The sequence below is a fragment of the Rhipicephalus microplus genome, chromosome 5 (genome assembly GCF_043290135.1).
Source record: "Rhipicephalus microplus isolate Deutch F79 chromosome 5, USDA_Rmic, whole genome shotgun sequence".
Taxonomy (NCBI): domain Eukaryota; kingdom Metazoa; phylum Arthropoda; class Arachnida; order Ixodida; family Ixodidae; genus Rhipicephalus; species Rhipicephalus microplus.
Genome location: NC_134704.1, coordinates 174,820,511 through 174,831,743, shown reverse-complemented (window position 1 = coordinate 174,831,743; position 11,233 = coordinate 174,820,511).

The following is an 11,233-nucleotide window of genomic DNA, read 5'->3' as shown; positions in this document are numbered from 1 at the left end:
AAAATGGCAGATCCCACGCACAGTAGGAATTGATGATATCCAAAGCACGAAAGAGGAGAACGATATATCACTTGTCAGGACCAAGAAAGACGCTGGCGCTTCGGCGCGCAGGTAGCTATAGCAAAGAAGAGAAGAACGAAGTGAGAATAAGAACAGAGTTGGCGCTTTCGATTGCACGGCTGTGAGAGGGGATTGGCCACACTGATCACATTTGGTTCTTTATTAGCGGTAGAATTTCTTTTTGCTGATTTTCCAGGAGCCATCAATGCCGGTCTCCGGCCCCGGCCAGGGCTCGCCCTGGTCGGCCAGTCGCCCTGCTGAATCGGTACCACTGGGGTGTTTCCTCAAGAACGGCGTAAGCGGTTTGCCTGTCGCGCTTGTGCCCACTGCTGGTGGAGCCATTCAGTTGAGTGAAACGGAGGTGTTTCAAGAAGAACTTCGCAACATAAGCGGTAATTTTCCGGACATCTCGGAGGTGAGGCGTTTCGGCAAGACTGGCATACTATGCAGGTCTTCAAATATTCAATGCTTAACAGACTTACTGGCCGCCACGAGATTTGCGTTCATTGTTGTTCGCGCTTTTATCCCCCCTCATCTTGCTTGCGTGAAGGGCATTGTTCGTGGTGTTCAAACTAACATTAGTCCTGAAGCATTCTTAAAGATGGTCTCTCCGGCTGGCGTGACATCTGTCTACAGATGCACCAGACCTGTAGGTGATACGCGAGTCCCTACTGAAAGCGTCATTGTTACCTTTGCTGGTCTCACACGCCCCTCTGAGCTGAAGGCCTGGCCTTATCTATTCCGTGTAGAGGCATTGACACCTCGCCCACTGCAATGCCGTAACTGATGGCGATTTGGACATAGCTGTAATGCTTGCAGGTCCTCATTGAGATGTGCGAATTGCGGTGGGGCACATGCCGCATCAAATTGTCAGGTAGACAACTGCAGGTGTTGCCTATGTGATGGAGCACACACAGCCACGGACAATAGCTGCCCTGCTCGAAAACGTGAAACACAAATTCTAGGTATAATGGAGAAATGCCGTTGTTCTCAGTCTGAGGCAACTTCCTTCATTAAAGAGCGCGAAGTGGGGTACGCTGCTTCTACGTCACGCCAGTGTGGGTCAATTGAAGCGACGGTCGCTTCCGCAGTGTCGGCAGCGATAGATAAGGCCATGCCGATGATTATGGAACGGCTTTTTAGCACCTTTGCTGAAGGTCTGACCGAGATGCTCGCCGCCAGGTTAAACAGCCTTATTCCCTCCTTCGCTGCACACAATGTCACGGTCCAGGGTGAAGCTGAGCACCTCGACAATGAACAAAATAATCGGCGTCAAGAAGATGTTACCCCTGAAACGCTCGTCAGCGCTCAGTCGCCGACCCCTATGGGGCCCAGTGGGTCGTTTGGTGACATGAGGCTTGGTAATATCATTCATAAACGACGCAATGCTTCATTGTCTCCAACCAGTTTGCGAATGTCAAAACCAAAAAAGCTATTACTGATACCAACAATGAGCAGAACGTTTTGCGTTCTGCAGTAGAGTCAACTATATTAAGTCCATCATAGCGCCTGTAAAAGTTCTTCAGTGGAATTGTCGCTCCGTATCTTCCGCTTACAGAGATCTTATTTATCTCATACAGCAAACAAATCCTAATATAATTTTACTTCAAGAGTCTTGGCTTTCAGTAAACAAAATATTTACTCTGAAATATTTTCGAACTTTTAGACTGGATCGGCCAGGTAGAGGAGGTGGATTATTGGTTCTAATATCTTCAAAAATGTGTCATCATGTTACTGTAACTTTTGAACATATTTGTCCCGATTATGAATTGTTAGGAATAGATTGTTTGTTACCTGACTCTAAGAGGATTACAGTGATTAATGCGTTCTTTCCGAATGGAGTAAGACGCACAGATCACCTAGATTGTGTTATCAAGAATTCTTCGTCAAATTCAATTTTATTGGCTGGGGATTTTAACTCGCATCACACTTCTTGGGGGCTTAAAACAGATGGCTGTGACAAAAAATTGTGGAATTGGTTGCAGGATAATAATTTTCCCTGCCATAACTCTGGACAAGTTACCTTTCTACGCGGGATAAGCTCATCAACATTAGACCTAACATTTTCGTGTGGCTAGTTTATGATTTCATCGTGGGAAACGTTTGATAATGGGACGAGTAGTGATCATGTACCAATTACTATGAAATAATGCTACCACAACTTACCTCTGGTATCCGGCAACAACGGTTCACCAACTATAAAATTTATAAAACTGTTTTAAACTCCGCGCTCTCGTCATTGAGAGGACGCGTCGGACAGCAACGAGCTGCTTCAGTCGTAGCGCGTCTAAGTGACTTTGTCCAGCTGGCAGAGTTTTCTGTTAAGTACGGCAGCACACCGTCAAATTCAGCTTGGTGGAATGAAGATTGTACGCTTGCGTATAGGCGACGTAAGGCTGCTTGGAAACGTTTACGCCACAACCATACTCCGAAAAATTGGGTTGACTATAAATTCCACGCAGCGCTGTTTAAACGTACAGTTGCAATAGCTAAAGATAAACACAATTCAGACTTACATTCGCGTTTATCAAAACCTGGTAAAAGATCTGCCCTGTACAGGTTTCTACGGAACGAAAAATCGACGAAGGCACCAGCATATTCACATTCAGTAGTGCTGTCTCCTAAAGAGACAACAGATTTGTTAGAGGGCATCGCGAAAGGACTTGAAGCGCGTTTCGCTTCGTCATGCTTGAGACCTGTGACATTCAAAAGCGCAACCTCGGACTTCGGGAAGTCACTATGGCTGAACTGGCAGACGTCATACTAACTGTAAAGCAAGCAGCTCCCGCTCCAGATCAGAATACAAACTCTATGAATAGATTGATATTTAATTCCCATCCCGAGGAGCTTTTGAATATTGTTAACTGCTCCTTACAGCACACATAGATTCCAAGTGCATGGAAAATTGCTAAAGTTGTGTTGCTGCGAAAAAGTCCAAGCCTCGGATATGTCCTGGATAACATTCGGCCAATTTCACTTACTTCAAACCTAGTTAAAATAATTGAAAGAATTCTTCATAGAAGGCTCATCGCTCGTCAGGACATTCTTTCACCAAGGCAAGTAAGATTTTGACAGGGGTGCTCTATATGGTCGGCTCATGTTGATTTGGAAAGCCGAATTCACCTTGCAAAAGTATCTGGTGAGCTTTCTGCATTAGTCACGTTAGATATCGCAAAAGCCTACGATAGTGTGGAATACAGTTCATTAATTTCAAGATTAGTGGACTGTGATGTTCCCAAGTACATTATATATTAGGTTCAGGAGTTTCTTTTTGAGAGACAATTCTTTTGTTGCCACGAGGGAATTACTTCTGCCTCATATAAGCAAACAAGAGGTGTTCCGCAAGGATCAGTCCTGTCACCTCTTTTATTTAATATATTATTATCATCCATTCCCGTTCATAAAAATGTTCCTCTTTACGTCTACGCCGATGATAATGCTTTTTTCTCGTCATCCCGAGATATCAATAGTTTGTATCAAATCTTACAGTCATATTTGAGTGAGCTTAAGGTATGGCTTGGCGGGCTGTCTTTTTCACATAATGTTAGCAAATGTGCTCTGCTTGTATTCCCTCTATCCGTTCCCGTATTTCTTTCACTGCATTATCGAAATGATCCGATTCCACAAGCAACAGCGCTAAATTATCTTGGTATTGTTTACGTGGACAATTTAAATTGGCAGCAACAAATAGAATCAAACACCCGTAAAGCAGAAAGCGCCGTAGGATTGCTCCGCCGGTTTTGCAATAAAAATTCAGGGATGCGCAGGAATACGTTACTTAAGATATACAAACTTTAGGTACGCCCAATTCTGGAGTTTGGCTGCGTTCTGTTTTTTGGAATTGCTGAGTACAAATTAAGACCTCTTATATTGCTAGAAAGGGAAGCTCTGCGGCTGTGTCTCGGGCTACCTAGGTGTGTCGCGAATAGCGTGCTTTATTTGGAAGCTAGAATCATTCCACTTGATGCTAGATTTTGACAGCTTACTGTGCAAACATTTTTAAAACTTTACTATGCGCCCCTTTTCTGTTCACAGACAATTTTCATCAAACATTCAGTTTCTTTCTTTCAGCGCCCGTGGTTTTGTTATCAAAGACCCCAAGTCATTTTCGTCGAGTCTCTGTTATCAAATCTTCGCGTTTCCCTCCGGCATTTTGAAGTGAAGTGAAGTTTATTTTTCCTTTCACACAAAGGGGGTAGCCGGGGCTAAAGGCTGGAGTGCCTGACAGAGGCCTCGGCTCCCTTGTACAGTCTGACATAAATAAACGAAAACACATAATTGCAGTGTTAGCTGCATTTGCCAGTGTAACACAATGCTGCCAAGCATGCAGCGTAGACAAAATACAAAGCATTATAAATATACAGAAGATAAACTTAATACAAGCTTATACAAAGCACAAATCAGATTCGAGTAAATATTTCTTTGTTTGTTTTTTGAATAATTTCAATGCAACATCAAAATCAACATCCGTCAACATTTTATTAATAACCACAGTGACCTGATAATTTAATTTTTGTTTGCCATAGTTTGTGCGCGTTTTGGGGACCCGGTGGATTTGTTTTCGAAAGTGATATGCATCGTTAGACAAAGTAAAGTCTTGAGTGTGCAGTTGATTGCTCTTAATATATTGCAACAGTCGAAAGAGGTAGACTTGGTTCGCTTTAAGCAGATCGTAAGTACGGAACAATGGCAACGTGGAAAAGTCTTTGGGTCTGCCACGGTACCCATGAATGCACCGCAAGGCTCTCTTTTGGAGTACTAGTAGTTTTTGATAGTTAGTAGGCGTAGTTGTTCCCCATACGAGAATACAATAGGTTAACTTAGAATACACAAGCGCATAATACATCTGCAGTCTCAACCACACGGGTACCAGACAAGCTACTTTGTAGAGACAGCCAACACTTTTACTTATTTCAGATGCTAATTTTGACACATGTGTGTTCCATGAAAGGTTCTGGTGGAACCAGACACCAAGAAATTTAATGCAGTCGACCTCATGTATTCTTACCCGACCAAATTGAATATTGGCCTTATATGAATCAGCAGTATTAATTGGCCTAAAAATAATGTAGCTAGTTTTGGATAAATTTAAGGAAAACATGTTGCGTTGTAGCCATGACTGCAAGTTTCCTAAGTACCGGTTTACCGTAGCTTCCGCTTGTACAAGAGATTTGGCTGTAAAAAATATGTTCGTATCATCCGCATACATAATCATGTCATGAGAGCCTGGTAGTTTAGTAATATCATTAATATATATTAAAAACAATAGAGGTCCTAATATAGAGCCCTGAGGGACTCCACAAGTGACAGTTAGTCGGTTAGATGCAACATCATTCACCCGTACGTACTGCATCCTATGACGTAAATAATCCTGCACTAAGTTATGTGTGACACCACGTACACCATAGTAATTCAACTTTTCTAAAAGGATATTGTGCTGTACGCAGTCAAACGCCTTTCGAAAATCTAAAAAGAGACCAAGAGTGTAGTGTTTGTGTTCTATATTTTCAAGTATTTTGTCTTTAATAACGAGTAGCGCCTGCTCTGCAGATTTTTTCTTCAGAAAACCGTACTGGCAAGCAGATATCAGGTTGTGTTTAGTGAAAAAACATTCGAGCCTGCAATTGATAACTCCTTCAAATAATTTGGAAAATACTGGTAACACAGAAATTGGTCGGTAGTTTGACATTTCCATTCGATTGCCACTTTTGTATATCGGACAAACCTTGGCGATTTTTAGGTCATCAGGAAACACACCAGTAGTAAACATTAGGTTTACAAGATAAGACAATACATCAGATATCAAAGGCGCAACGCGCTTAATGGGGACAGATTTTATATCGTCATGACCTGCAGATACATCATTTTTTAACTTGTTGATTAAAATCACTATTTCTTGAGAGGAACTGGGTGAAAAAAACACAGACTTCGATAAAGAAGTAATATTGTTAATCAATACATTATCAGGTTCAGGTGTATCACCGAGCGGTTTACCAACATTGACAAAGTACTTATTAAAAGCACAAGCTAAATCAAAACCACACAAATTTCCGTCCGGCGTACTTATCTCGTTCAGCGCATTATTATCTTTCCCTTTCGTTAGATTAGCTACTTCTCTCCATACTTTACCACTGTCGTTTTGGATTCTCGTAAAACGCTCGATAAAATAATTTGTTTTTGCTGTCTTTAATTCTTTACTCAGTTGATTTCGATACTTTTTATACTCTTTTAGAATGTTGGGATCCCGATTCTGAATAAAGGAGTGGTACATTTTGTTCTTAGTGCAGATTTTTTCATGCAAATGTTTGGTTATCCACGGCTTTCTGAACTTCTTCCTATTTACTCTTCTTCTAATTAGAGGAAAAGCGTCATTATAGGCATTTAAAAACTTCTTAATAAATTCTGAGTACGCCCTGTTTACGTCATCAATACTGTATATGTTATGCCAGTTTATATTCCGAATGAGGCATTGAAACTTGTTTAAATTCTTATCATTTATTTGCCGCGTCATATATCTATCAACTGTAACCTTGCGTTCGCGCACTCTGTTGATAAAACAAAAAATTGGAATATGGTCGCTAATGTCCGAACTCAGTAATCCAGATTCAATATTACGCGGTTCAATGTTTGTAACACAAACATCTAAAAGGGTGGCTGTGTCAAGAGTAATTCTAGTAGGCAAAGTAATGTGATTGTAACATGCGAAAGATGAAATAACACCGTTGAAATCGGCAGTGCACGGGTCGTCATGCAATAGATTTATATTAATGTCGCCCATGAGTACAAATGGAAGAGTGCTAGAATTCAAATTTTCAAGCATTTTTTCAAGGAAATCTAGAAACTCTCGCTTATTTCCAGTCGGTGGCCTATAAATTGCTACGACAATTACATTGGGCAGTGATACCGCTAAACATTCAACACTGGGGCTCATTATTGAGTAGTCCTCAAGAACAGAGTGCGGGTAGCAGCATTTAGCATATATAGCAAGGCCTCCACCTCTTCCATTGGGACGTAGGAGACCGTTATAAGCGTAGTTATTGAAATGAAGGCGGTCATCATGTGTGAGCAACCATGTCTCAGAAAATACTAATACATCAAATTCTGTTGTTAGTAAGGTAAAAAGGTGATCGAGGCGGTCGCCTTTGTTTTTGAGGCTTCTTATGTTAAAGTGAATAACAGACAGTTCCTGGCGTCGGTTATGGAACTTAGCGTTGAAAGATTCAGAGTTGTATAAAGAACAAGTCGGTATTTGGAACATAGCCATGATTCCTCAAGCGAGAAATAATACAGCTATTGTGATATTTTGCACAAATCGCTCTCACCGGCAATCCTGACGGCATTGGAAGATTCATTCCGTCTGGCGAAAATCTTGCCCCCGCTTGTCCAAACGAATTTCCAAGACATTTCTTTCTTGCGGGCAATTGTGGCTCCCAGCAGTTGCTTATTAGCACGGGTTAAATGTTCGTTAACGTACACCCTATCGGATCCAGGAAGCCCTAGCATTTGATTTGTGATCTGTCGTTTCCTAGCTTTCGCAAGAACGGCCTGTCGCTTGTCTCGGCGCACGAAGCGAACGATAATGTTGCTCTCGCCCGTTACTCGTGTTGCTATCTTGTGACATGTGTCAATGTCAGCAGCACAAACTGGTTCGTCAATAACTTCGCCAAGTTTTCGTATGACATCATTAGCATTGTCTGCTGCCTTCACGCCCTTAAGCTCTAGATTATTCAAACGGCTATATTGTTCGAGCTCATCAACTCGTTGCGCTAGCTGCTTGTTTTCTTTCTTGAGATCTTCGTTACTTTTGAGCAGGACGCTCAGTTCCTGCCTCAAAGCTTTCAGTTCGGAGTTAATCGCCTTGGTTTCATCGCAAGTGTCGCTACAAAACTTCACACTTTCTTTAACAGAGCGCATTTCAAGTCTCATTTCACGCTTGAAATCATCGAGAGCTTTCACAAAATCCTTCGTCATTGCTATGAACAGAACAATGCAGGCCTGGCAGCAGTGCTAAGAAACTTATAACGTGAATACACGAATGTCCCAATAACACAAAAAGCAGCAGCAGCAGCGGTGGTGGTTGCGGTATAAGACAAAACGTAATACCAAAGCTTGAGGAAAACCAACTGACCTGTAGAACGTAGGAACAGCAATTAGTCAAGTGCTCGCATCCGCAACCACCACTGCTTTGGTGCGGGCGGGCCACCGGTCACTGCTTTTGATGCGTAGACCGGAGATCCGCGCAGGCGCAGGTCTACGACAAGAATGCGGTGCTGCAGTCACTATCGGAATGTATCCTAGTCCGTCAAGGAAGGGCACCGCTTCCCGATGCGTAGACTGGAGATCCGCGCAGGCGCAGGTCTATGTCAAGAATGCGGTGCTGCAGTCACTATCGGAATGTATCCTAGTCCGTCGAGGAAGGGCACCTGTAGAACGTAGGAACAGCAATTAGTCAAGTCTCCCCAAACCCAATGCTCGGTGCCAGTTGACTTAATTTTCGATGATATTTTTCCGAAAAGTGCCAAGTTACTTCCAAAGCATGTTCTGGAGGGCCTCCTTCAAGACCATTTCAGTCATTTTCCTAAATACGTAGTAATTTCGACGGACGCAACGCAAAATCTTCAGAAGGCTGGAGTAGGTATTTTTTCTCATCAGCTTAATTGGTCTTTTGCGCTACGATTACCTGACTTCACACCAATTTATCTCGCAGAATTCCTGGCTATTACATTGGCTCTTCGAAAACTAAATTATCAGCAATCAAAAGCTATTATTATTTCGGATGCTTTGTCTGTATGTACACATCTAACGTCCGCAAAGAAGTCTCCTCTTCTCAGGATATTTTGGTCTCTCGTACCCCATAGCCTATCAGAAGTTCGGTTTATTTGGGTCCCCGGGCATGCTGGAATTGAACTAAATGAAATTGCTGATTCGCTCGCTTCGGCATCTTTAAATTTCCCGGTGGTGCTAGTAGCTCCACAGTTTCTTTTTATTACTGCCGAACGATTCAAACGCCTGTTAATTTTAAAAATGAATGAAACGTCGCTTCTACAATCTGAAGAATTTCGGCACTTGCAATTCACATGAAACACCGCAAAATTCCTTTCCCGTCAATGTGAGGTGACCCTCACAAGCTTTCGCTGTAGAGTTCCTCTGTTAAATTTTTATCTCAACAAATCAGGATTTTCATTAACTGACCTATGTGTAGTTTGCAATGAACCGGAAACAATAGATCATTTTCTTCTCACATGCCGCCGCTTCGCCTCACTGCGCCGAATAATTCTTGAAAGACCGATTGGTATGCTCGGATTGCGAGTCAATACATTCACCCTATTATCGTTTGGAGCCAGTCAGTTGGGTGTGGGCCACAGTGCTATTCTGTCAGCGCTACATAAATTCATTCAGGCAACCGGAAGGATACGCTGCTAGTGGTACTGCCAGATATATACAATTCTGTCTCCCCCTTCCTCATTCTTGTTAATTTGTTTTATATTGCCACCTGCTTCTAGTAGTGGGTCGTATGCCAAGGTGAAGGCACACACCACGAAGAAGAAAGAAGTGCGCGTGAACCCCCGCTCTAGAAGACAAGCCCAACCGACGCGCTTGGTTAGAGCCCTGTTGCTCGGACATCAATAGACCTTGTCGACATCCCCTGGAGCGACGTGACAATTGGTGGAGGTGCTGGGTAGCCCCTCAGGGATTCATATTTGCAAGGTGTTTCAGCGCGCGAACAAAGGAAAAAAGGGACAGGGTAGACAGAAAGAGCGCTGTTTCTGTCTACCCTGTCCCTTTTTTCCTTTGTTCGCGCGCTGAAACACCTTGCAAATATGAATACGCACCAACTAGCCCAAGCTTCCACCCTCAGGGATGTTTCAGACCCCTCCTGGAAGCAGCACCACAAGCCCAGTGCGAGTCTACACTCCCGTTCATCGGACAAGCCGCAGGATCAGGGGATTGCCAGCCGAAGCTGACCCCACAGTTCACACCAGTATGATGAGCACGTCCGTTCAAACCACTTTAACAGGAACGGGAAACCCCCCGGTGACTCGGTACACCCTCGAAAGTCCACAGGTTCCGACACCGTTTCATGGCACCGAGCTCGAAGACATCGAGGACTGGTTGGTCGACTTCGAACGCGTGGCTGCTTTGAACGACTGGAACGACGCGGCGAAACTACGGCGTGTGTACTTCTGTTTGGAGGATGGAGCACGTACCTGGTACATGAATCACGAGGAACAGATGACATCGTGGCCCGAATTCCGCCGCCGGCTGTTGGACATTTACAGAAGTGCTGATCGCCACGAACGAGCGGAGCGAGCGATCCAGGCCCGCATCCAGATGCCCAACGAAACTGTCATGACATATGTGGAAGATATGACGCGCCTGTTCCGACGGGCTGATCCAGGTATGACAGAGGAAAAGAAGTTGCGTCACCTGATGCGGGGAGTTAAGGAGCAGCTTTTCGCTGGCCTTGTACGGAGCTCTCCGAGCACGGTCGCCGAGTTTTTGTCTGAAGCCGTCACGATGGAAAAGATGCTTCAGCATCGATCCACCCTGTATGACCGGCAAGTGAGCACGTCCACTGCTCAAGTTCCCACGACTTTTGGGAACAACACCGAGTGTCTGCGCGACCTCATCCGCTCTATAGTACGCGAGGAGCTGCAAAAGGCTGCCACACCACCACTACCTACGGTGAGTTCTATTGCAAGTATCGTCAAGGACGAGCTGCATCATGCCCTGCGTGACCCTGTGAGTCTGGATAACGCCGCACCGGCCCCGGCTGACTACCACCGTGCGACTTATGCGGAAGCCTTGAAGCGCCCAACTTCCTCTTCCCCGCTGTTTGTTCAGGCACCTCCTACAGTTTCACTTCAGTCGGCGCAGCCTCTACGGTACTACGAGAACACACGCGCGCCCCCACCCCTCGTTTACGCCAACCCTGTGCATCTTGCGGAACAACCAGCGCACTACCTTGACGACAGACGTGCTTCGCCTCGGAAATCTGATGTTTGGCGCACTCCTGATCGCCGGCCTTTGTGCTTCCACTGCGGTGAAGCGGACCATTTGTACCGCCAGTGTCCATACCGGCGCCTCGGGCTGCGCGGCTTTTCAGTATATTCAGCGCCTCCTCGGTATGGCCAGCGACCCCGGGACATTGAGGACTACCTGGCTCAACAGC